Genomic DNA, 27,171 nt, shown 5'->3' on the forward strand with positions numbered 1-27,171 from the left:
ATAAGCTACTCTGTGGGCAAAGGGCCAAATTCAAATGGACTACGTGTGCAGCAGTGGTAGAAGGGAGTTTATTAACTAATTATTCAGCTTCAATCTTAGCATTATAGTGATTTGGAAATGGCCAAGATGGTGTGATTGGCTTTGTTTTTCAAGTTTAATATATTAAGTTCCTTAATGAATTAAAGCATTTAGGTTCTTGTTATGATCCAGAAATATAAATATTATAGGGTTGCAAAATCAGGTGTAGAATATAAAAGAGTTCCAGGAAATATTTTCATTTTTGGTTATTGGTTTAAATCCTGGCCAGCTTTTGCTTCTAACTACGATGAAATACCTGATATTAAACTAGCCCTCCTGTGGTAAACAACAATAAAGGTGGAAAAGATATATAAGCAAGTATTACTAGACATTGAAAAGCAGGCCGTTTGAGACCACAGTCCTCGAGAGAAACTCATAAAATAAGCCGTACATAAAATAAGCTCATAACTTGAGGGATTTTTCACCGATCTACCCAACAACATAGAGCAAAATCTATACAAGTTCTAGTACAGATCAGCCAGTAATTGTTCTAACTCCTAGACCAAAAATTAAGAACTCTTAGGAAGATAACAAGGAGCCTTGGTGGTGCAATGGTTAAGCATTTGGCTGTTAGCCAAAATGTCAGTGTTTCAAACCCACCAGCCACTCTGCAGGAGAAGAGATCTGGTGATCTGCTCCTGTAAAGATTAAACAACAAAACAGAACAAAAAACCCCAACCCATTGCTATTGAGTTGATTCCAACTCATAGTGACCCTATAGGACTTAGTAGAATGGCCCCTATAGGGTTTCCAAGGCTGTAAATCTCTAGGGCAGCAGACTGCCATATCTTTCTCCCACTGAGCAGCTGATGGGTTCAAGCCACTGGCCTTTCAATTAGCAGCTGAGCACTTAACCGCTGCACCACCAGGGCTCCTGTAAAAATTACAGCCTTGGAAACCCTATAGGTCTGTTTGCTCTATCCTACAGGGTTGCTATGAGTCAGAATTGACTTTGCAGCACTCAACAAAAACACAACAGGAAGATAACAGAAAACAGAGTCACTACAATATATCAACAACGATATTCAACACACAATAAAACATTATTAGATGTGCAAAGAATAGGAAAAATTGAACCATAGTTAAGAAAAAAAGTAAACAAAAACCAACCCAAAGATGGTTCAGATGTTAAGTTTACCAGACAAAAACTTTAGAGCAGAGGGTGGAGCCAACATGGCACCACAGACAGATGCACCATGCTGGCCCTCTGCAGCAAAGAACCAAAAACAGATACAAACGTCAGTCCTGGAACCCTAAGCATCAAACGAATGGATAAAGAACTAGATCAAACACTGAAGGGAAGAAGAAACTGGTGGAAAACAGAGAAGGAGGAGAGATACGGAGCAGATGTCCCTGCCAACTAACAGCACATTGTCGCCATGTTGGAACATAGCCATCAAGGACCCTGGACAGGGAGTATGGGAAGCAATTTCTTGGAGCTCCCAACAGGAGATGGAGCACCCAGTAACCAGAGAAACGTGCTTTCCCACTTCTTACCTTTCTGCCACATAGTCTACCTCCACAGCTTCCTGATGGGCCATGCTGCACCATTTCGCTAAGGAGTCACTGGCCTGGCACCATCCTGTGTCCACCCTACCCCTACTCGCTGCCATCCATAGTGCCATTTTTCCCCCTTTCTTCCTTTTCTTCCTTCCTCCCACCTAGCCCCACACACCGTCTCCACCCCTTCCCTCTGGGCCATGATACCTTGGCTAGACAGTCACTGGCCCACCACTGCCCTGGGTCTACCCCGCTGCTACCCGCCAATTCATGCCATGTCATTTTTTAATTTTTTTAATATAATTTTATATATTTTTTCTTTTTTTTCCCCCTTTCTCACTTGGCTAGAGAGACACTGGCCTGCTGCCATACTGGGTCCAGGCCACCTTCACCCTTTGCCATCCACCATGCTTTTTTCCCCCATTTCTTCCTTTTCTTTCTCCCCTCCACCTAGCCCCATACTCCACCTCCTGCCCTTCCTGCCAGGCCATGCCCCACTACTGTGGCTAGAGAGTCACTGGCCTGCTATCTCCCTGGGTCTGGCTTCCCCTACCTGCTGGCTCCCACCACATAACGATTTTTTTTTTTTTTTGCTCTTTTTCCTTTCTCTTTTTTCTTTCCTTTCTCCCTCCCACCTAGCACCACATACCACCTGCCCTCCTGTGGCCAGACCCCGCAGCACTGCTGCAGCTAGAGAGCCACTGGCCTACCGTCACCCACCAATTTCCACTGTGCCACCTTTTTTCCTCTTTCCTTTCTTTCTTTTTCTTTCCCCCTTCCACCTAGCCCTGTAAGCCACCTCCCCTCCCTTCCCACCAGCACCCAGGTCCGCCTTGCCCCAACTGGCTGGTCCCCACCATACAGTCATTTCTTAAAATTTTTTTTCTCTTTTTCTTTTCTCTTTCTTCTCTTTTCTTCCCCCATACCTCAGCCTGGCAGGCCACCCTCCTCTCTTACTGGCCCCTGCCATGCTGCTGCAGCCAGGGCATCCGTGGTGCTCAAGCCCACTTCTGCAATGGGTTCGCACTGCCCCTCCTCTCCTGACATTCAGCCAGCTGCTGAACAGTGGGAAGTGAGTCCATACTACTCACCACCCAACACCCTAACCTATCAGGCGAGGGTCTGTGAATGGTCCCACAGTGCTGGACCAACACCAGGAAGCAGACAGCACCCACCCAGCCTGTCCTCAGGCACAGCATGAGACCAGTGTACAGTGAAGTGGGCTCACCTGCCTGCTGCTGCCCTGCAGCCCAGACAAAGTGGTGAGAACTATCATGTTCATGATGAGCAAGCAGCAAAGCATGCCTGGCCTGCCAGCCCTGACATATCAAAGCAAAACAAAAAAGCAGGACAAAACAAACAATCAATAAATAAAGAAAATTTCTTAATGCCTCGGAGACAGCAGACAATATATAAACATTAAAAAAAGGACAAGATGGCTCCTGCGAGTGACAAAATTAAAGAATCAGGTGACCTTTTGGTACAAGAAAAGGCAGTGAAACTACCTAATATGGTATTAAAAAGGCTAATACATAGAGATTTCCAGGAGATTAGGAAAGAGATCAAGGAAAACACAGACAAAATCAAGAAAAAAATAGAAAAATCATGGAAACCACATAAAGCCAACAAGAAATAACCCAAATCAAAGAAAACACAAAGAAATAGAAGAATTCATAAAAATAATACAAGAACAAAATGTCAAAACAATTAGAAATCATAAAAAAAAGAAACCCGGCAACTAGAAATCCAAAAGATAACAAAATTTCAGAAATGGACAACTCAATAGAAGGTGTTAGGAGCAAATTTGAAACAATGGAAAATAGAATCAGTGAGAATGAAGACAAATCCATGGATGCCACTTTGTTTGAGGAAAAATCAGAGAAAAGAATGAAGAAAATTGAAGAAAACCTAAGAATTATGTGGACATAACCAGACAAAAATTTTGCACATGATTGGAGTTCCAGAACATGGGGAGAAAATGGAAAACACAGAGAAGATTATTGAAGATTAGCTGGCAGAAAACATTCCAAATATCACGAGAGTCGAAAAGCTGACCATTCAAGAAGCTCAACAAACCCCATGTAGGATAACCTCAAAAGAAAAGTAACCAAGACATAATCAGACTTCTAAAACAAACATACAGAAAGAATCTTAAGAGCAACTCAAATAAATGAAAAGTCACTTACAAAGGGAAAACAATAAGACTAAGTTCTTATAACTTGGGAGAAACTATGTAGGCAAGAAGGCAATGGGATGACATAAAATTTTGAATGAAAACAAAACAAAACAAAAAACTGCCAACCAAGAATAATATATCCTACAAAAGTCTGTCTCAAATACGATGGTGAAATTAGGACATTTCCAGATAAACAGAAAATGATGGAATTCATAAAAAACAAACCAAACTGAAAGTAATATTACAAGGAGTCCTTTAGTTAAAGAACCAACAACATCAGACAACAACCTGAATCTAGGACACAGGACAGCATCAGCCAGATATCAACCTAGGTAAATAACTCTCAATAATAAAATGAAGCTAAAAGACTTAAAATAAGGAAACAGAGACATCGATCTGTAAATGAAGACAAGGTTAAAACAATAAAAGGGGGAAAAATGGTGTAAGTATAGAACTTTCAAATGGAGAGGAAACCAAGGCGATCTCAAGTAAATATGAACGGTAAATTTCAAGGTAACTATAAAGAAAGCTAACGAATCTGCTTGTCAGAATAAAAAAGAAGAAAAACATAAAGACTCAATAAATACAAAATCTATAATAATGAAAGAAAAGAAAATCCACAAACAAAAGGAACTCAGCACAGGAAGGTAAGAGAAATAAAAAAAAAGTCAGCACTACCAGAAAAAAAAAAAAAAATCACAACACTATGATAGCAATAAACTCATATCTATTGATAACCACACTGAATGTAAATGGTTTAAATGTACCTATAATGAGATAGAGAATGCTAGAATGGATTTAAAAAAAAAAAAAAAGAGCCACGAATATGCTGTCTACAAGAGACATACCTTAGACACTGATATGAAAATGTATGAAAATCAAAGGATGCAAAAAAATATATCAAGTAAACTGTAATCAAAAAAAAAAAAAAAGGAGTGACAATATTAACCTCAGATAAAATAGACTTTAAGTAAGGCAAAATCAACCATAAAAGACAAGGAAGAACATTATATAATGATTAAAGAGATAATCCACCAAGAACATAACCTTAATAAATACTTACACACCAAATGACAGGGCTCCAAAATACATAAAACAAACTCCAACAGTACTGAAAAGAGAAACAGACGGTTCCACAGTAATAGTAGGAGACTTTAACACACCATTCTCAGTAAAGGACAGAAGACCTAGAAAGAAACTCAACAAAGATACAGAAGACCTAGAGGCCAAAATCAATCAACTTGACCTCATAGACATATATAGAACACTCCACGCAACAGCAGCAAAGTATACATTCTTTTCCAATGTACACGGAACATTCTCCAGAACAGACCACATTTTAGGCCACAAACCGACACTCAATAAAATCCAAAACATTGAAATAATACAAAGCACTCTCTCTGATTACAAATCCATAAAAGTAGAAATCAATAAAAGAAAGATCAAAGGAAAAAAAAAATCAGTTACATGGAAACTGAATAACACCTTGCTTAAAAACAACTGGGTAATAGAAGAAATCTAAGAGGGAATCCAAAAGTTCCTAGAATTGAATGAGAATGAAAACACATCATACCAAAAACCTATGAGACACAGCAAAGGCAGTGCTCAGAGGTCAATTTATAGTAATAAATGCACATGTCAAAAAAGAACAGGCCAAAGCAAAAACATTAGCCCTATAACTTGAACAAATAGGAAAAGAACAGCAAAAGAAGCCCACAGGCACCATAAGAAAGGGAATAATAATGATTAGAGCAGAAATAAATTAAATAGAGACCAGAAAAACAATAGAAAGAATCAACGAGACCAAAAGTTGGTTCTTGGAAAAGATCAACAAAATTGGCAAACCAGTGGTCAAAGGGACAAAAGAAAAACACAGGAGGAAGCAAATAACCCATATAGGAAATAGGACGGGGGAAATTACAACAGAGTCAACTGAAATAAAAAGGATGGTAACAGAATACTATGAAAAATTGTAGTCCAACAAATTTGAGAACCTAGAGGAAATGGACAAATTTCTAAAAACACGCTACCTACCTAAACTAACACACTGAGATAGAAAATCTGAATAGACCCATAACAAGAGGAGAGAGAGAAGAGGTTTAATAAAACAAAAAACAAAAAAAAACTCTGTCCCAGATGGCTTCACTGGAGAATTCTACCAAACCTTCAGAAAGGAGCTCACACAAGTACTACTCAAACTATTTCAGAGCATAGAAAAGGAAGGAATACTCCTGAATTCATTCTATGAAGCCAGCATAACCCTGATACCAAAGCCAGGCCAAGACACCACAAAAAAAGAAAAAGAAAATTACAGACCAATATTTCTCATAAATATACATGCAAAATTCTCACAAAATTCTCAATAGAATTCAGCATCATATTAAAAAAAATACGCCACAATCAAGTGGGATTCATAACAGGTATGCAGGGCTGGTTCAACGTTAGGAAATCAGTCAATGTAATCCACCACATAAATAAAAGAAAAGAACCACAGGGTCGTCTCAATCAGTGCAGAAAAGGCATTTGACAAAGTCCAACATCCATTTCTAATAAAAACTCTCAATAAAATAGGAATAGAAGGGAAATTCCTCAACATAATAAAGGGCATCTATGCAAAAAAACAACAGCCAGCATCATTCTCAATGGAGAGAAGCTGAAAGCATTCCTCCTGAGAATGGGAAAAAGGCAAGGATGCCTTTTACCACCACTCCTATTTAACATTGTGCTGGAAGTCCTAGCTAGAGCAATAAGGCAAGAAAAAGAAATAAAGGGCATACAAATTGGGAAGGAAGAAGTAAAACTATGCCTATTTACAGATGATATGATCCTATACATACAGAACACCAAAGATTCCACAAGAAAACTACTGGAACTAATAGAAAGATTCAGCAGAGTAGTGGGATACAAGACCGACATACAAAAATCACTCCATTTCCTATACACCAACAGAAAAGAACTTTGAAAAGGAAACCAGGAAAACAATATCACTTATAATAGCCCCTAAAAAGATAAAATACTTAGGAATAAATCTAACCAGGGATGTGAAAGACCTATACAAAGAAAACTAGAGAAGACTACTGCAAGGAATTAAAAGAGACCTACATAAATGGAAAAACATACCATGCTTATGGATAGGAAGACACAATCAACATTGTGAAAATGTCAATTCTACCCAAAGCGATCTACAGATATAACGCAATCCTGATCCAAATATCAACAGCATTGTTTAATGAGATGGAAAAATTATACTAACTTTATATGGAAAGCAAAGAGGCCCTAGATAACCAAAGCATTATTGAAGAAAAAGAATAAAGTAGGAAGCCTCACGCTATCTGATCTCAGTACCTACTATGCAGCCATTGTAGTCAAAACAGCCTCGTACTGGCACAACTACCCACACATAGACCAACAGAACAGACATATATCCATCCACCTACGGTCAGATGATCTTTGACAAAGGACCAAAGTCCATTAAATGAGGAAAAGACAGTTGTTTTTTTTGTTTTTTTTTTTTACAAATAATGCTGGCAAAACTGGATTTCTATCTGTATAAAATAAAACAGGACCCATACCTCACACTAGTCACAAAAACTAACTCCAAATGGATCAAAGACCTAAATATAAAACCTAAAATGAGAAAGACCTTGGAAGAAAAAATAGAGACAATGCTATGCACCCTAATACATGACATAAATACAATATAAACCCTAACTAACAAAGCACAAACATCGGAAGAGAAAGTAGATAATTGGGAACTTCTAAAAATTAAACACTTATGCTTATCCAAAGACTTCGCCAAAAGAGAACATACAGGCTGGGAACATACTTCAACACCACAATAACAAAAAGACAAATAATCAGATTGAAAAATGGCCAAAGGATATGAACAGACACTTCACCAAAGAAGACACTCAGGCAGCTAACAGACACATGAGGAAATGCTCAAGATCAACAGTGATTAGAGATGCAAATCAAAACTACAAGGAAATACCACCTCATCCTGACATTACTGGCGCTAGTCAAAAATCAGACGATAATAAATGTTGGAGAGGCTGTGAGGAGAGCAGAACTCTTATGCAGTGCTTGTTGTTGTTAGATGCTGTCGAGTTTGGTTCTGACCCATAGTGGCCCTATATGACAGAGTGGAACTGCCCCATAGGATTTCCAAGGAGAGCTGATGAATTTGAACTGCCAACCTTCTGGTTAGCAGCTGAGCTCTCGACCACCATTAAGCACTAACCATTATGGAAAACAATATGACGCTTCGTTAAAAAGCTAGAAATAGAGATACTATACAATTCAGAAACTCCACTCCTAGGAATATATCCTAGAGAAATAAGGCCATCACACAAATAGACATATGCATACCCATATTCATTGTAGCATTATTCACATTTGCAGAAAGATGGAAACAACCTGAATGGCCATCAACAGATGAATGGATACACAAATTATGGTATATACATACAATGGAATATTATGCAACAATAAAGAACAATGATGAATCCATGAAACATCCCACAATATGGATGAATCTGGAGGGCATTATGCTGAGTGAAGTAAGTCATTCATGAAAGGACAAATATTGTATGAGGCCACTATTATAAAAACCCGAGAAAAGGTTTACATGCAGAAAAAAAAAAAAACCAAAACTTTGATGGTTATGAGGGAGGGGAGGTATGAGGAAGGGAAAACCCTAACTAGATAGTAGAAACGTTAACTTTGGTGAAGGGAAAGACAACACACAACATAGGGAAAGTCAGCACAACTTCACCAAGGCAAATTCATAGAAGCTTCCTAGACACATCAAAACACCTTGAGTGACCAACTTACTCAGGCTGAGAGCTGGGGACCATGATCTCGGGACACATTGAGGTCCACTTGTATAACATAGTTCATAAAGAAAATGTTCTATATCCTACTTTGGTGAGTAGCGTCTGGGGTTTTAAAAGCTTGTGAGTAGCCATCTAAAATACATCTATTTTTTCCCATTATATTTGGTGCAAAGGAGAATAAAGAAAACAAAAGATACAAGGGGAATATTTGTCCAAAGGACTGGTGAATCACATAAACCACAGCCTCTACTAGCTGGAAGCCAAAAGAACTAGATGGCGTCCAGCTACCACTACCAACCATTCTGACAGGGATCACAACAGAAGATTCTGGACACAATAGGAGAAAAATGTAGAACAAAATTCAATTCCACAAAAAAAAAAAAAAAAAAAGGACCGGGATTACTGGTCTGACAGAGACTGGAGGAACCCCTGAGACTACAGCCCACGGACACCCTCCAACTCAGAGCCGAAGTCACTCCCAAAGTCCCCCTTTCAGCCAAAGATTAGACAGGCCTATAAAACAAACAATAACACACGTGAGGACCGTGCTTCTTAGTGCAGTCAAGTATATGAGAACAAATGGGCAACAGCTACCCCAAAGTAAAGAAGACAGAAAGGGAATGGAAACCTGGAAAAATGGACACAGGGAAACTAGGGTGTAAAAGAAAAAGGGGAGAATGCTGACACACTGCAGAGATTGCAACCAATGTCACAAAACAATTTGTGTATAAATTTTTCAATGAGAAACTAATTTGCTCTGCAAACTTTCACCTAAAACACAACAGAATTAAAAAAAAGAAGAAGAAGATGGGAGGAATACACAGAGTCACCGTACCAAAAAGAATTTCTCCATGTTCGACCCTTTCAGGAGGTAACGTGATCAAGAACCGTGACGGTTACAGCCTTGGAAATCCTATAGGGCAGTTCTACTTTGTCCTGTAGGGTTACTTTGACTTAGAATTAGCTCAGTGGCAATGGGTTTTGTTCGGTTTTATAAAAGTAACTATAAAAATGGGTCAATAAATGTTTAGCGATTAAAAAAAAAAACTCCAGAGCAACTATTATAAATATTTTTTAAAAATAAAGAAAAACATGGTCCAGTAAAGGAAATCATGTCTCAGTAAGTATATTGATAATGGATTTCAGCGTATATATATATATATATATATATCAGATACCAAACCAAATGCACAGCCATCATATTGATTCTGGCTCATAGTGACTCTGCAGGACAGAGTAGAACTTCCCCGTAGAGTTTCCAAGGCTACGAATTTTTAAGGAAGCAGTCTGCCACATCTTTCTTTGGTGGAGATGCTGGTGGTTTTGAACTGTTGAACTTTTGGCTAGTAGCCAAGTACTTTAACCACTGCACCACCAGGGCTCCTTACATATCAGATATGTAAATACATATATGCAGATAGGGGGTATATATAGAGAGAGAGCATGCGCCACATGGAAATTCTAGAACTGAAAAGTACAGCAACTTCTCTAAACTGAAAAATAGGAAGAAAAATGAAAAGAACTTCAAGAACCTGTGGAGCAATATGAAATGGTCTAATACACATATAATAGAAACTCCAGAAGGAGAAGACAGTAAGAAAGGAGCAGAAAAATATATTTGAAGAAATAATGTCTGAAATTTTCCAAAAATTGAGAACACATACTGACTTAAAGATCTAGGAAGGCAGCAAATGTCAATCAGCATAAACATACAGAAAATCACATCTAGATACATCATAGTCAAACTGCTGAAAATCTAAGGTAAAAATCTTGAAAGTAACCAGAGAAAAAAGGCATACTGAACACAACAGAACATAATGATGGCGTCGTTACAGTGTTGAAATTAAATAAACAGAAACAAACAGAAAATTGTCAACTCAGAATTCTATATTCACAGGATTTTTTTTTAAAAGGTGAAATAAAGGCATTTTCAGAAAAATAAAAGATTAGAACATGTATCACCAACAGATCTGCACCACGAGAAACGCTTAAGGATATCTTTGGGCTAAAGAGAAATGAGACGAATGGAAACAGATCTACAGGAGTGAAGAAGTGCCCAGAAACGGTAAGTAAGAGAGTACATTTAAAAAACGATATATTTTTTCTTTTTATAATTACTTTAAAAGACAACTATTTACAGCAAAATTAGAAACATTGTAAACTGGGAGGGTGTTCATAGCAAGCCTAGAAGCAAAAGATATGATAACAGTAATACAAAGGACAGGGATTGGTGGGTAAGGGGGATTATACTGCTGTGAGTTTACTACATTTATGCAGTGATAGGTGGGAAGTGAAAAGTATCAGGTGCAAAGTGAGACGTGGGGAGGGTGAAGCAGGCAATGCAAAGGTCAGTATTAAATATGAAGCTCAAAGAGATACAATGTGTACGCTAAGTAGACTTTAATAAGTTAAAGATGCATATTGTTATCCCCAGAGCAACCACAAAAAAAAAATGGAAATAAAGGAAGTATAGCTGAGAAACCAGTGAAGAAATAAATGAACAATAAATGGAATACTAAAAAATATTCGATTAACCTGGAGGGAGGCAGGAAATGAGCATGGAGGGACAAAAAAACAGAGGAATAAATTGAAAACAATACGAAGGTTTGATGAATAATTTCATTAAATGTAAATGGGCTAAACTAAGCTCCAATGAAAACAGAGAAATTTTTCTGACTAGCTAAGAAAGCATAGACCTAATATATGACGTCTACAAGAGACTCATTTTAAATATGAAGATAAAAATGGAACTAAAATATACCATGCAAACAGAAAGCATAAGAAAACTGGCATTACTTATTAATGTAAGACAATTCAGACTTCAACACAAAGAATATTAGAAGAGATAAAGAGGAATAATTCAGCAAAAGGACATAATAATTCTAAATGTGTATTTAATTAGTGAGAGAACTTCAAAGTTCATGAGGGAAGAACTAATAAACCAAAGAGAGAAATAGACAAATCCACGATCATAATCAGTGGTTTTAACATTCTTCTTTCAGTAATTGATAGAGTATAACCCACCGCCGTCGAGTCGATTCCGACTCATAGCGACCCTATTGGACGGAGTAGGACTGCCCAGTAGTTTCCAAGGAGCGCCTGGCGGATTCGAAGTGCCGACCTCTTGGTTAGCAGCCATAGCACTTAACCACTACGCCTCCAGGGTTTCCTTGATAGAGTATATGGACAAAAAATCAGTAAGCGTAAAGAAAATTTTAACATTATCAACCAAATTAATTGCATATACAGAGCACTATATCCAACAACTGCGTAATACGCATTCTTCTCAAGTACAAGTGGATCATTCACTAAGATACCTATATGCTGGGCTGTAAAATAAATCTCAATAAACTTAAAAGGATTGAAATCATACCGAGTATATTCTGTGACAACAATGAAATTAAATTAGAAATCAATAACAATATCTAGAAAATCCCCCAAATATGTGGATATTGAATAACATACTCCTCAATAATTCACACCTCAGTGAAAACAATCACAAGGTAAATTAGAAAATATTTGCACTGAATGATAAACACAATTTATCAAAATTTTGACACAGTCTAAGAAAAGAAAGAAACAGTGTTTTAAATGCCTATTTAGGAAGGAAAAAAAGTTTAAAAACAGTTACCTAAGTTTCAAAATTAAGAAGCTGGACAAAGGACAAAGTAAACCCAAGGTAAGCAGAAGGAAGGAAATAATAAAGATGAAAATAGAAATCAGTGAAATAGAATACAAAGGATAGAGAAAATTATCAAAGCTGAAAGTTGGTTCTTTGGGAAAAATCACATCTTAGCCAAGGCACAAATGAATCTATCAATTTTTATATTCACACAGTACATTTGGTTAAAGTTTCCCGGAAGACTTCAGCAATATTATGTGCTTCTAATACCCACTCAGGTCGATAGGTAATAACAGAAGACATTCATTCAATAAAATGTATGATAGCCAGATGAGTCCTGGAAAAGTCAGTTTATTTTCATACAGTTTCCAGAAATTTGGTTTAGAAATAATATTTTAAGTTTATTTTAACTCGTTTTTATTTTTAACCACAAAAACCCAACATTCTAATAGTCTTAAAAGCCAAAGAGTAGTAAACAATATATAAAGAATGTACCATTTCCCCACCCCTCCCCACCCGTAGTCATGCTCCCAGGTGCAAACACCATACTTGCTTTTCTAATATTTACTTGCATAATTTAAAATCGAGTGTTTTTACTCTGTCTTAATACATCAATTTTACATATTATCTATGTATTTTCTATTCCAATACAAAAGAATTTAGCATATGCATAACCCACTCTGCCCCTTACTACCGATCATCCTTCTGGTAGATATGTATCACAATAAATGGAAAATCAATATTCAGCTTTTATAGTACTATGACTCAATAAGTATAGTTTACTAGTGAACTATAATCGTAGAGTACTATGATTATGTTTCCTTTCTTTTACAACTTTGTGTTCATTCTTGCATTAATCATTGGCCCACTCTTATCATCTGGTTGCTTTTCTCTGTATCTATCGTTAATACTTCCCACTTGCTTCAACAGCCCCTCAATAAAATTGTCTATATCATGAAACATATCAGAGAATTTCATGTTTCCTTCTTTTTTTTTTTTTTTTAGAAACTTCTTTCCTGGAACTTCCATTTATTTGCAACTCTTGCTCTTTAGACTGGCCGTTCTGCTGTCATTCTGGGCTTTCCCTTTACCATCATCCAGAGAATTCCTCTTAAGAGCTACAGCTAGCAACCAAAATGTTGGCAGTTGGAATCCACCAGCCGCGCCTTGGAACTCCATGGGGCAGTTCTACTCCGTCCTGTAGGGTCACTATGAGTCGGAACCGACTCTGCGGCAATTGGTTTGGTTTGTTTCTCTCCTGTGTTGGGTCCCAGGAAATTTCAAATGTCATATAATCCTCTTGCTTGATTTATTTTGTCATTTTGGTGGTGTAGAAACTATGGCAGCTCCCTGAGAAAGAAGGAATTATAAATAAGTTTGTTGTTGAAACTGTACATGTTTAAAAACTTTATTCTACTTTCTTGTTTTATTACTTAGCTGAATATGGAATTTTAGTTGGAAATAATTTTCATTTAGACCTTTGAAAGTATCTCTCTATGGTTTCTATTGTCCAGTGTTGCTGGTGAGAAGGCCCAAACCATTCGGATCTTTGATCCTCCACATATGACCTGTTTATATTCTCTAGAAGCTTCTTTTAGCTCTTAGCTCTTTTTTTTTTTTGGCAATGTCTATTTTAAACAGTTTTGTTGAAATATAATTGATACGTAATAAACTGCACAAATTTAAAGTGTACAATTTGATAAGTTATGACATGTATCTATCTATATCTGTTTATCCATATACTGTATATAAACTTGCTAAGAATTAGAAGACAACTGAATGTGCTGAACACTAAAACTCTGCTGAATACAGTTGACTCTTTGATGACTCGTGTCATCCCCTGGGTCATCATTTACAAACATTGTGCTGGCGAAGAGCTGAAGAGATTAATATCAGGGATTAACAGATTTCCTGTTTATAGAAAGTGAGACATAAGGGAATTTGATCCAGTAGCATTTTCAAAGAGGTCTTTTAAAAGTATAAAGGAATGAATCTAATGGAAGAGATTTCAAGAACCATGGCATACCTACCAATAAGGTAGGCCCAGTTTTTCTCACTCTTGGTACCATGTCACCAGAAGCAAGTATTTCTTTTCTTACATGCACAGGATCTCTGCAGCTATTTTTTTTTTTCTTCAACTAAAAGCAAGTTGAAATGAATAAATTGTATTTCCTCAAATTTTGTCTTGTAAACTTCCAAATTATGAATCTTACAGGGCAAATCAGCCAATATAGCCCTAATTATTTGGACCCTGTTGAGAACAAACAAAATATAAAATACTATGGGACTACTAGAGATGTGTGAAGACTGAGTGAATATTGAATGATATTAAGAAATTATTTTTAACAAAATTTCATAACATATGGGTTTTATATATGTCTCTGTGTGTGTGTGTATTCATTACGGATAAAATGATGTGTCTAGCATTTTCCTCTCAATTGGTGGCTCTCAAACACCAGTGACAGGCTCAGTGTCACAAGTTTTTAAAGAATTTATATTAAAAACTTTTAGGTTTGTAGGCATTATGAAAGCTCTTAGTTCTTACATAAAGTTTTATGTAAAAGAAAAATTTGGTAAGGGGGATATTGTTTTCTCCACTCTCTGTTGCAGGAATAAACAAACCTTTCATTAGTGTGTTGGGATTTCAAAGGGCATGCATTCTCTGGCCAGATATGGCCTGGGCACATAGCAACCTTGTAGGAGCCTTGGTTGTTGCAGCTTCAATCTGTGGCTGAGTGACTAATGTCATTTTACCTTGTTCTTGACCTAAATGTGGGGGAGGGAGGGCTTTCCAGTTGGGTCCTCAAACCAGTTACACAAACTAAAACACCCACTGCTGTCAAGTTAATTCCGATTCCTATCAACCCCATAGGGTTTCCAAGGCTGTCTTTACGGAAGCATACTGCCACATTTGTCGCAGAACGGTTGGTGGGTTTGAACCACTGACTTTCTGGTTAGCAGCTGAGCACTTTAACCATTGCACCACCAGGGATCCTTGAACCAATTATAAAGTTGTACAATCTTACTCAGTCCTCCCATGGTCAGCTGGTATCATACTGGCTGCATCTTAGACAAATTCCAGTGTGAAATGGCAGTTATAAACAAAGAAAAACGGCAGTTGCAAAGTGCCTTTGAAAACCAACAGAAAAACACAGCAAGCAAAAACCACACAAAAGCAACTCAGGTATGCCTAGAAACCTATTCCTTCTTCCAGGTCATTTCTGATTTCTGACTGGTTGGCATGATTTAGCTTTAGTTCTCTGATTTAGGTGACCAGTTATTAGGATTTTGGCTGGAAGGAAATTTTCATTCAGAGTTATCTTGCTTCCCACCCCCTCCGCCCCCCCCCCCCGCCGAATCCTTTAGTTATTTGATTACTGAATACTCAAATTCATCACCCAGCCATTTTCCAACTTTTTTGGCAATCAACCACAGTAGGAAATTGATTTTACATTGTAACCCAGCACACACACACACTCACAAAGCATGGTTAGGAACATGCTCCAAACACTCTGGAAACTTTGGTAGCTCTAAAGCTGTTATCTGGAAGTCACACTAAAGTACACTTTCAGATTCTCCTCACCCATAATAATTAATTCCATGTGCTTTTTCCTTGAAGAGTCTGATATTAGGTCAAAGTTGTATACCTATTTTAGCCCCCATTATATAGAGGCAAATGCCAGACACATCATTTTATCCGTAATGAATACACACACAGACATATATAAAACCCATATGTTATGAAATTTTGTTAACAATAATTTCTTAATATCATTCAATATTCACTCAGTCTTCACACATCTCTAGTAGTGGCTCTCAATGGATTTGTGTGTTTCTATCCCAGAAGAGGCTCCCTGGGTGGCAAAAACGATTAAGGAATTGAATACTAGCTGAAAAGTTGGTGGTTAAAACCCTCCCAGAGGCAACTGGAAAGATCACAGCCTTGAAAACTCTGTGGAGAGTTCTCTGCACACATGAGGTTACCGTGAATGGACTCAGCGGCAACTATGAACAACAAATCCCAGAAAAAGCAAATCCTATTGAAACAAAGAGCACAACTAATAAAGAAATGGAAAGGCATTTGGCGGGGGTGGGGGGGGTGGCCAATTAAAATGGAGAATGTATCTCAGGGTGATATAATCATTTGGAAAATGAAATGTTCAAATTCTGACTGATAGGTCAGGAGAAAACATGTTCTAAAGTCTTAAAAAGGGGAGGTGTGGGTGGTGTCATGCATGGATTGAATTGTGTCCCCCAAAAATAAGTGTATCAATTTGGCTAGGCCGTAATTCCTAGTATTGTGTGATTGTCCACCATTTTTTCATCTGATGTGATTTTCCCATGTGTTGTAAATCCTATCTCTATGATGTTAATGAAGTGGGTTAGGCAGCAGTTACGTCAATGAGGTAGGACTCAAATCTACAAGATTGGATTGTGTCTTGAGCCAATCTCTTTTTTTTTTTTTTTTTAATTAACTTTTATTAAGCTTCAAGTGAACGTTTACAAATCCAATCAGTTTGTCACATATAAGTTTACATACATCTCACTCCCTACTCCCGCTTGCTCTCTCCCCTTCTTGAGTCAGCCCTTTCAGTTTCTCCTTTGGTGACAATTTTGCCGGCTTCTCTCTCTCTCTATCCTCCCATCCCCCCTCCAGACAAGAGTTGCCAACACAATCTCAAGTGTCCACCTGATATAATTAGCTCACTCTTCATCAGCGTCTCTCTCCCACCCGCTGACCAGTCCCTTTCATTTCTGATGAGTTGTCTTTGGGGATGGTTCCTGTCCTGTGCCAACAGAAGGTCTGGGGACCATGGCTGCCGGGATTCCTCTAGTCTCAGTCAGACCATTAAGTTTGGTCTTTTTATGAGAATTTGGGGTCTGTATCCCACTGATCTCCTGCTCCCCCAGGGGTCCTCTGCTGTGCTCTCTGTCAGGGCAGTCATCGATTGTGGCCGGGCACCACCTAGTTCTTCTGGTCTCAGGATGATGTAGGTCTCTGGTTCATGTGGCCCTTTCTGTCTCGTGGGCTCTTAGTTGTCGTGTGGCCTTGGTGTTCTTCATTTTCCTTTGCTCCAGGTGAGTTGAGACCAAGTGATGCATCTTAGATGGCCGCTTGTTAGCATTTAAGGCCCCAGACGCCACATCTCAAAGTGGGATGCAGAATGATTTCATAATAGAATTATTTTGCCAATTGACTTAGAAGTCCCCGCAAACCATGTTCCCCAGACCCCCGCCCTTGCTCCGCTGACCTTTGAAGCATTCATTTTATCCCGGAAACTTCTTTGCTTTTGGTCCAGTCCAATTGAGCTGACCTTCCATGTATTGAGTGTTGTCTTTCCCTTCACCTAAAGCATTTCTTATCTACTGATTAATCAATAAAAAACCCTCTCCCACCCTCCCTCCCTCCCCCCCTCGTAACCACAAAAGTATGTGTTCTTCTCAGGTTTACTATTACTCAAGATCTTATAATAGTGGTCTTATACAATATTTGTCCTTTTGCCTCTGACTAATTTCGCTCAGCATAATGCCTTCCAGGTTCCTCCATGTTATGAAATGTTTCAGAGATTCGTCACTGTTCTTTATCGATGCGTAGTATTCCATTGTGTGAATATACCACAATTTATTTACCCATTCATCCGTTGATGGACACCTTGGTTGCTTCCAACTTTTTGCTATTGTAAACAGAGCTGCAATAAACATGGGTGTGCATATATCTGTTTGTATGAAGGCTCTTGTATCTCTAGGGTATATTCCTAGGAGTGGGATTTCTGGGTTGTATGGTAGTTCTATTTCTAACTGTTTAAGATAACGCCAGATAGATTTCCAAAGTGGTTGTACCATTTTACATTCCCACCAGCAGTGTATGAGAGTTCCAATCTCTCCACAGCCTCTCCAACATTTATTATTTTGTGTTTTTTGGATTAATGCCAGCCTTGCTGGTGTGAGATGGAATCTCATCGTAGTTTTAATTTGCATTTCTCTAATGGCTAATGATCGTGAGCATTTTCTCATGTATCTGTTGGCTGCCTGAATATCTTCTTTAGTGAAATGTGTGTTCATATCCTTTGCCCACTTTTTGATTGGGTTGTTTGTCTTTTTGTGGTTGAGTTTTGACAGAATTATGTAGATTTTAGAGATCAGGCGCTGGTCGGAGATGTCATAGCTGAAAATTCTTTCCCAGTCTGTAGGTGGTCTTTTTACTCTTTTGGTGAAGTCTTTAGATGAGCATAGATGTTTGATTTTTAGGAGCTCCCAGTTATCGGGTTTCTCTTCATCATTTTTGGTAATGTTTTGTATTCTGTTTATGCCTTGTATTAGGGCTTCTAGGGTTGTCCCAATTTTTTCTTCCATAATCTTTATCGTTTTAGTCTTTATGTTTAGGTCTTTGATCCACTTGGAGTTAGTTTTTGTGCATGGTGTAAGGTATGGGTCCTGTTTCATTTTTTTGCAAATGAATATCCAGTTATGCCAGCACCATTTGTTAAAAAGGCTTTCTTTTCCCCAATTAATTGACACTGGTCCTTTGTCAAATATCAGCTGCTCATACGTGGATGGATCTATGTCCGGGTTCTCAAGTCTGTTCCATTGGTCTATGTGCCTGTTGTTGTACCAGTACCAGGCTGTTTTGACTACTGTGGCTGTATAATAGGTTCTGAAATCAGGTAAAGTGAGGCCTCCCACTTTCTTCTTCTTTTTCAGTAGTGCTTTGCTTATCTGGGGCTTCTTTCCCTTCCATATGAAATTGGTGATTTGTTTCTCTATCCTCTTAAAATATGACATTGGAATTTGGATCGGAAGTGCGTTAAATGTATAGATGGCTTTTGGTAGAATAGACATTTTTACTATGTTAAGTCTTCCTATCCATGAGCAAGGTATGTTTTTCCACTTAAGTATGTCCTTTTGAATTTCTTGTAGTAGAGCTTTGTAGTTTTCTTTGTATAGGTCTTTTACATCCTTGGTAAGATTTATTCCTAAGTATCTTATCTTCTTGGGGGCTACTGTGAATGGTATTGATTTGGTTATTTCCTCTTCGGTGTTCTTTTTGTTGATGTAGAGGAATCCAAGTGATTTTTGTATGTTTATTTTATAACCTGAGACTCTGCCAAACTCTTCTATTAGTTTCAGTAGTTTTCTGGAGGATTCCTTAGGGTTTTCTGTGTATATAATCATGTCATCTGCAAATAGTGATAACTTTACTTCTTCCTTGCCAATCCGGATACCTTTTATTTCTTTGTCTAGCCTAATCGCCCTGGCTAGGACTTCCAGCACGATGTTGAATAAGAGTGATGATAAAGGGCATCCTTGTCTGGTTCCCGTTCTCAAGGGAAATGCTTTCAGGTTCTCTCCATTTAGAGTGATATTGGCTGTTGGCTTTGCATAGATGCCCTTTATTATGTTGAGGAATTTTCCTTCAATTCCTATTTTGGTAAGAGTTTTTATCATAAATGGGTGTTGGACTTTGCCAAATGCCTTTTCTGCATCAATTGATAGGATCATGTGGTTTTTGTCTTTTGTTTTATTTATGTGATGGATTACATTAATGGTTTTTCTGATATTAAACCAGCCTTGCATACCTGGTATAAATCCCACTTGATCAGAGTGAATTATTTTTTTGATGTGTTGTTGGATTCTATTGGCTAGAATTTTGTTGAGGATTTTTGCATCTATGTTCATGAGGGATATAGGTCTATAATTTTCTTTTTTTGTAATGTCTTTACCTGGTTTTGGTATCAGGGAGATGGTGGCTTCATAGAATGAGTTGGGTAGTATTCCGTCATTTTCTATGCTTTGGAATACCTTCAGAAAAGTGTTAACTTTTCTCTGAAAGTTTGGTAGAACTCTGCAGTGAAGCCGTCCGGGCCAGGGCTTTTTTTTGTTGGGAGTTTTTTGATTACCGTTTCAATCTCTTTTTTTGTTATGGGTCTATTTAGTTGTTCTACTTCTGAATGTGTTAGTTTAGGTAGGTAGTGTTTTTCCAGGAATTCATCCATTTCTTCTAGGTTTTCAAATTTGTTAGAGTACAATTTTTCATAATAATCTGAAATGATTCTTTTAATTTCATTTGGTTCTGTTGTGATGTGGTCCTTCTCGTTTCTTATTCGGGTTATTTGTTTCCTTTCCTGTATTTCTTTAGTCAGTCTAGCCAATGGTTTATCAATTTTGTTAATTTTTTTCAAAGAACCAGCTTTTGGCTTTGTTAATTCTTTCAATTGTTTTTCTGTTCTCTAATTCATTTAGTTCAGCTCTAATGTTTATTATTTGTTTTCTTCTGGTGCCTGATGGATTCTTTTGTTGCTCAGTTTCTATTTGTTCAAGTTGTAGGGACAGTTCTCTGATTTTGGCTCTTTCTTCTTTTTGTATGTGTGCATTTATTGATATAAATTGGCCTCTGAGCACTGCTTTTGCTGTGTCCCAGAGGTTTTGATAGGAAGTATTTTCATTCTCGTTGCTTTCTATGAATTTCCTTATTCCCTCCTTGATGTCTTCTATAACCTAGTCTTTTTTCACGAGGGTATTGTTCATTTTCCAAGTATTTGATTTCTTTTCCCTAGTTTTTCTGTTATTGATCTCTAGTTTTATTGCCTTGTGGTCTGAGAAGATGCTTTGTAATATTTCGATGTTTTGGACTCTGCAAAGGTTTGTTTTATGACCTAATATGTGGTCTATTCTAGAGAATGTTCCATGTGCGCTAGAAAAAAAAGTATATTTTGCAGCAGTTGGGTGGAGAGTTCTGTATAAGTCAATGAGGTCAAGTTGGTTGATCGTTGTAATTAGATCTTCCGTGTCTCTATTGAGCTTCTTACTGGATGTCCTGTCCTTCTCCGAAAGTGGTGTGTTGAGGTCTCCTACTATAATTGTTGAGGTATCTATCTCACTTTTCAATTCTGTTAAAATTTGATTTATGTATCTTGCAGCCCTGTCATTGGGTGCATAAATATTTAATATGGTTATGTCTTCCTGATCAATTGTCCCTTTTATCATTATATAGTGTCCTTCTTTATCCTTTGTGGTGGATTTAAGTCTAAAGTCTATTTTGTCAGAAATTAATATTGCTACTCCTCTTCTTTTTTGCTTATTGTTTGCTTGATATATTTTTTTCCATCCTTTGAGTTTTAGTTTGTTCGTGTCTCTAAGTCTAAGTTGTGTCTCTTGTAGGCAGCATATAGATGGATCGTGTTTCTTTATCTTGTCTGTGACTCTCTGTCTCTTAATTGGTGCATTTAGTCCATTTACATTCAGTGTAATTATAGATAAATAAGTTTTTAGTGCTGTCATTTTGATGCCTTTTTATGTGTGTTGTTGACAATTTCATTTTTCCACATACTTTTTTGTGCTGAGGCGTTTTTCTTAGTAAATTGTGAGATCCTCATTTTCATAGTGTTTGACTTTATGTTAGTTGAGTCGTTATGTTTTTCTTGGCTTTTATCTTGAGTTATAGAGTTGTTATACCTTTTTGTGGTTACCTTATTATTTACCCCTATTTTTCTAAGTAAAAACCTAACTTGTATTGTTCTATATCGCCTTGTATCACTCTCCATATGGCAGTTCAATGCCTCCTGTATTTAGTCCCTCTTTTTGATTATTTTGATCTTTTACCTATTGACTTCCATGATTCCCTGTTATGTGTATTTTTTTTGTAGTTAATCTTAATTTGTTTGTTTTTGTGATTTCCCTATTTGAGTTGATATCAGGATGATCTGTTTTGTGACCTTGTGTTGTGCTAATATCTGATATTATTGGTTCTCTGACCAAACAATATCCTTTAGTATTTCTTGTAGCTTTGGTTTGGTTTTTGCAAATTCTCTAAACTTGTGTTTATCTGTAAATATCTTAATTTCGCCTTCATATTTCAGAGAGAGTTTTGCTGGATATATGATCCTTGGCTGGCAGTTTTTCTCCTTCAGTGTTCTGTATATGTCATCCCATTCCCTTCTTGCCTGCATGGTTTCTGCTGAGTAGTCTGAACTTATTCTTATTGATTCTCCCTTGAAGGAAACCTTTCTTTTCTCCCCGGCTGCTTTTAAAATTTTCTGTTTATCTTTGGTTTTGGCAAGTTTGATGATATTATGTCTTGGTGTTTTTCTTTTTGGATCAATCTTAAATGGGGTTCGATGAGCATCTTGGATAGATATCCTTTCGTCTTTCATGATGTCAGGGAAGTTTTCTGTCAGGAGTTCTTCAACTATTTTCTCTGTGTTTTCTGTCCCCCCTCCCTGTTCTGGGACTCCAGTCACCCACAGGTTATCCTTCTTGATAGAGTCCCACATGATTCTTAGGGTTTCTTCATTTTTTTAAATTCTTTTATCTGATTTTTTTTTCAGCTATGTTGGTGTTGATTCCCTGGTCCTCCAGATGTCCCAGTCTGCATTCTAATTGCTCGAGTCTGCTCCTCTGACTTCGCATTGTCTAATTCTGTAATTTTATTGTTAATCTTTTGGATTTCTACATGCTGTCTCTCTCTGGATTCTTGCAACTTATTAATTTTTCCACTATGTTCTTGAATAATCTTTTTGAGTCCTTCAACAGTTTTATCAGTGTGTTCCTTGGCTTTTTCTGCAGTTTGCCTTATTTCATTTGTGATGTCTTGAAGCATTCTGTAAATTAGTTTTTTATATTCTGTATCTGATAATTCCAGGATTGTATCTTCATTTGGGAAAGATTTTGATTCTTTTGTTTGGGGGGTTGGAGAAGCTGTCATGGTCTGCTTCTTTAAGTGGTTTGATATGGATTGTTGTCTCCGAGCCATCACTGGGAAACTAGTTTTTCCAGAAAATCCGCTAAAAAAAAATGCAGTCAGATCCCTATCAGAGTTCTTCCTCTGGCTCAGGCTATTCGGATGTTAACGAAGCCGCCTGGGGAGGGTGGGGGAGGGAACAGAGAGATAGTAGAGTAGCACCTCAGAATATAGCCAGAGTTGCTTGTCTTGCTTGGAATGACTATTATATCTGAGATTCCCGCGGGGCGCGTCGCCTATGTGTGCTGGCTGTGTGGAGATTGCCCCCAGGGGGTCTGGCCCGCTGGAGTCAATGTCAGATCCTCCGCTTCCAGCCCCACGCCCAGCGTCAAGGCTCCTCTACTGGGACGGTGCACTCTCGACTCCAAAATCAGTCGCTGCCTCCCGGGGACTTCTCGTCCCTCCAGCCGCGTTGCCGTGCCGCCTCCACGAACCAGTTGGGCCGCCTCCCGGGGTTAGTTCAGTTGGGTGGAGCAGGTCCCCGTGCTTGTGCCGTGACCGAGTGTCCCGGCTGGGACGCTGTTCTCCCCGCTGCAATACCAGTCGCTGCCTCCTGGGGACTTCTCCTACCGGCTGCGTCCCACGCCGCCCGCGGGACCCAACTGGGCCCCCTTCCGGGGTTAGTTCAGGGGGGTGGAGCAGCTCTCCGTGTTTATGCCGTACCTGCGTCCAGTCCAAATCCCGGCGGGATGGTTCCCCAGCTGGGACGCTGCTCTCCCCGTTCCAAGACCAGTCACTGCCTCCTGGGGACTTCTCCTACCAGCTGTGTCCCTCGCCGCCCACGGAACCGGCTGGTCCCCCTCCCGGGGTTAGTTCGGGGGGGTGGAGCAGCTCTCTGTGCTTGTGCTGTACCTGACTGGTACGCTGGCTCCAGGCTCTGAAAACAATCGCTGCTTCCCCGTATTAGTTCGTTCTGCATCTCTAAATCTGTGTTTGTTGTTCAGGGTTCGTAGATTGTTATGCATGTGATCGATTCACTTGTTTTTCCGTGTCTTTGTTGTAAGAGGGATCCGAGGTAGCGTCTGCCTAGTCCGCCATCTTGGCTCTGCCCCCCGAGCCAATCTCTTTTGAAATATGAAAGGAAGAAGCAAGCAGAGAGACAGGCGGACCTCATACCATTAAGAAAGCAGTGCTGGGAGCAAAGCGTGTCTTTTGGACCTTGGGTTCCTGTGTGGAGAAACTCCTAGTCCAGGGGAGGATTGAAGACAAGGACCTTCCTCCAGAGCAGACATAGAAAGCCTTCCCCTGGAGCTGACACCCTGAATTTGGACTTAGAACCTACTAGACTGTGCGACAATAAATTTCTGTTTGTTAAAGCCATCCACTTATGGTATTTCCGTTATAGCAGCACTAGATGACTAAGATAAAAAAAAAATGATAAAAATTATAAGGAATGTGAAAAGTATTTATCAGCTGGTTTCACAATGTGATCTTTATCAGTGGTGTGTCCCTGGGTACCATACTGAAGCTACTATATTGAAAGCAGAATTGCATGGTTCCTCTGAGTAGACACAAGTGATTCATCTGGTGGCACAAATGGGGACCCAAGCAGGAGGGAGAGTGTGCAGTCCATGTGGGCACTGCGGGTTCCCAGCAACACAGAGTTCCACAGCTCCAACTCAACTCTGATGCAAACCAGAAGCTTGTCAAGCTATTCTTTCCCAGATAACAGAGTCTGCTCAGTTCATATTCTTGTGTCATTGCAAATTTCAAATGACATGACAAGAGTGGTGTCTGGAACATTTCCTGACAGAAAGGACACTTCTCCCCTCCTTTCTGCCAGACCCTGTTCTTTCTTTTTACCTCCTTCTGCTCCTGGTTTACAGCAGTTAAAAGCCTGACTATGGTGTCAAACCTACCAGTGTTCAGATCCAGTCTCCCTATTTGTTTGCTATGTGGTCTGGAGTAGATAACTGAACTTCTCTAAGTGCCAGTTTCCTCAGCAATAAAATGGAGAAGTGATCACTTTTACCTTATAGGTTGTGTAGGAGGATTGAGATAATGTATGTTAAATGTTTTGAAAACATTCAGCAGTCAAAGTCAGATTTCTCAACCTCTGTGCTTTTTGACACTTTGGCCACATAATTCTTTGTTGTGTGGGGCTTCCCTGTGCAGTGTTCCTGGCCTCTACCACTAGATGCCATTAACACTCCCCTCCCCCCAGTGATGAGAATTAAATATATCTCCAGACATTGCTAAATGTCCCCTGGTTGGCAAAATTACCCCTGGTTGCAATGACTGCTCAGGAGTAATAGTAATCTTTGTCAGGAGTCTCTTGTGCCAGGTGCCTCTTCTAGATTTCTTCCCTTTCATTTGTCTTCACCGTTGATCATAAATTACATGAATCCCAGGTGAGCTGGACATTCGCCATTGTCCCTCCAGGCCTACTCTCTGTCTCTCTCCATACTATTCTGGTCTCCAGGAGGCTGACTCCAGTAAATACATCAAGCAGCCTCCCTTGTCCTCTGGCTTCCACTTAGGTTCAGCCAATGGTAGTCACCCATAGGAAATGAGAGGTAGGGAGAAGAAAATGGCCAGGACATTTATTCCCTGTTCCTTCCCTGCTGGACTGCTATATAGCAGTGGTCACCCCTCTGCACCCTGGCTATAGTTCTGGTCAGTGGTCCCTCTCTGACAGCTGAATCTCTCTCTAGATTCTAATTAATCACACCTTCCCTCTGCTCCTTCCTGCCTAAGGGTGCCAACAGCTTCTACTGTTGCTAGATTCAGAGTGTTCTCCATCTCTTGAGCTCACACAACAGTCCTTCATTAAATAGTCTTTACTCCTTTTGAGTGGATCATCTGTTTCTAACAGATAAGGGAGATAGAAACAAGTATCTTGTGCGATATGTCTACGTGCAGTTGGGATATACTTAAGGTTGTACTTTGGCTCTGGAGGACTTGTTTTAATTTTATCCAGCTTTAACCTGAACTTGCGTATGAGCAATTGATGGTCTGTTCCACAGTCAACCCTAGCCTTGTTCTGACTGACGATATTGAGCTTCTCCATCATCTCTTTCCGTAGTAGTAGTCGATTTGATTCCTGTGTTTTCCACCTGGTAACGTCCATATATATAGACACTGTTTATGTTCTTGAAAAAGGTATTGGCAATGAATAAGTCGTTGGTCTTGAAAAATTCTATTACATGATCTCTGGTATAGTTTCTATCATCAAGGACATATATTCCAACTATTGATCCTTTTTTGTTTCCAACTTTTGCATTCCAATGGTCAGTAATTATCACTGCATCTCGATCGTGTATTTGATCAATTTCAGACTGCAGAAGTTGGTAAAAATCTTCAATTTCTTCATCTTTGGTGTTAGTGGTTGGTGGATAAATTTGAATAATGGTTGTATTAACTGGTCTTCTTTGTAGGCATATGGATACTATTGTATCACTGACAGCATTGTACTTCAGGGCAGATCTTGAAATGTTCTTTTGATGGTGAATCCAACTTCATTCCTCTTCAGTTTGTCTTTCCCCGTATAGGAGACCGTATGTTTGTCTCATCCAACATGGCCAACACCAGCCCATTTTAGCTCACTAATGCCTAAGATATTGATCTTTATGTGTTCCATTTCATTTTTGATGACTCGCAATTCTCCTAGATTCATACTTTGCACATTTCATGTTCCAATTATTAATCAATGTTTGCAGCTATTTCTCCTCATTTTGAGTTGGGCCACATAAGCAAATGAAAACCCTGAAAGCTTGACTCCATACACATCATTAAGGTTGACTCTACCTTGAGGAGGCAGCTTTTCCCCAGTCATATTTTGAGTGCTCTCAATCTGAGGGGTTCGACTTCTGGCACTATATCACACAGTGTTCTGCTGCTATTCATAAGGTTTTCACTGGCCAATTTTTTAAGAAGTAGATTGCCAGATCTTTTTTTCTTGTCTGTCTTAGTCTGGAAGCTCTGCTGAAGCCTGTCCACCATGTGTGACTCTGCTGGTATTCAAAATACCAGTGGCATAGCTTCCAGCACCCAGTGATGCTGGAAGCAAGTAGGCATATGAGGTACCAAATATTCATGAAGTCTTCAATCAGTCATTCATTGATGATACCCATTTAACTTCCACTTGTCTACTGCCCAAGATTACAGATGAAAGACATGGCTATGACCTCTTTGGCCAGCTATTTGTCTCTTTTTTTCTCTGCTCAACTAGATACAGACAAGAGGTGAGCAGTTTCACTTCATAAGCAGATATCTATGCAGT

The 27,171-nt window shown here is 38.9% G+C and overlaps 1 long non-coding RNA gene across 1 annotated transcript in view; it reads left to right on the forward strand.

The window, feature by feature from the left end:
* The first annotated feature begins 9,943 nt into the window (after positions 1 to 9,943).
* LOC111750307 (uncharacterized) overlaps positions 9,944 to 27,171 on the forward strand; it is a 51,772-nt gene continuing 34,544 nt past the window's right edge. Inside the window, exon 1 of the long non-coding RNA XR_002785467.2 lies at positions 9,944 to 10,654. This is a non-coding gene — a long non-coding RNA (uncharacterized LOC111750307). The remainder of the gene's footprint in view (positions 10,655 to 27,171) is intronic.

This window comes from Loxodonta africana, chromosome 16 (genome assembly GCF_030014295.1).
Source record: "Loxodonta africana isolate mLoxAfr1 chromosome 16, mLoxAfr1.hap2, whole genome shotgun sequence".
Taxonomy (NCBI): Eukaryota; Metazoa; Chordata; class Mammalia; order Proboscidea; family Elephantidae; genus Loxodonta; species Loxodonta africana.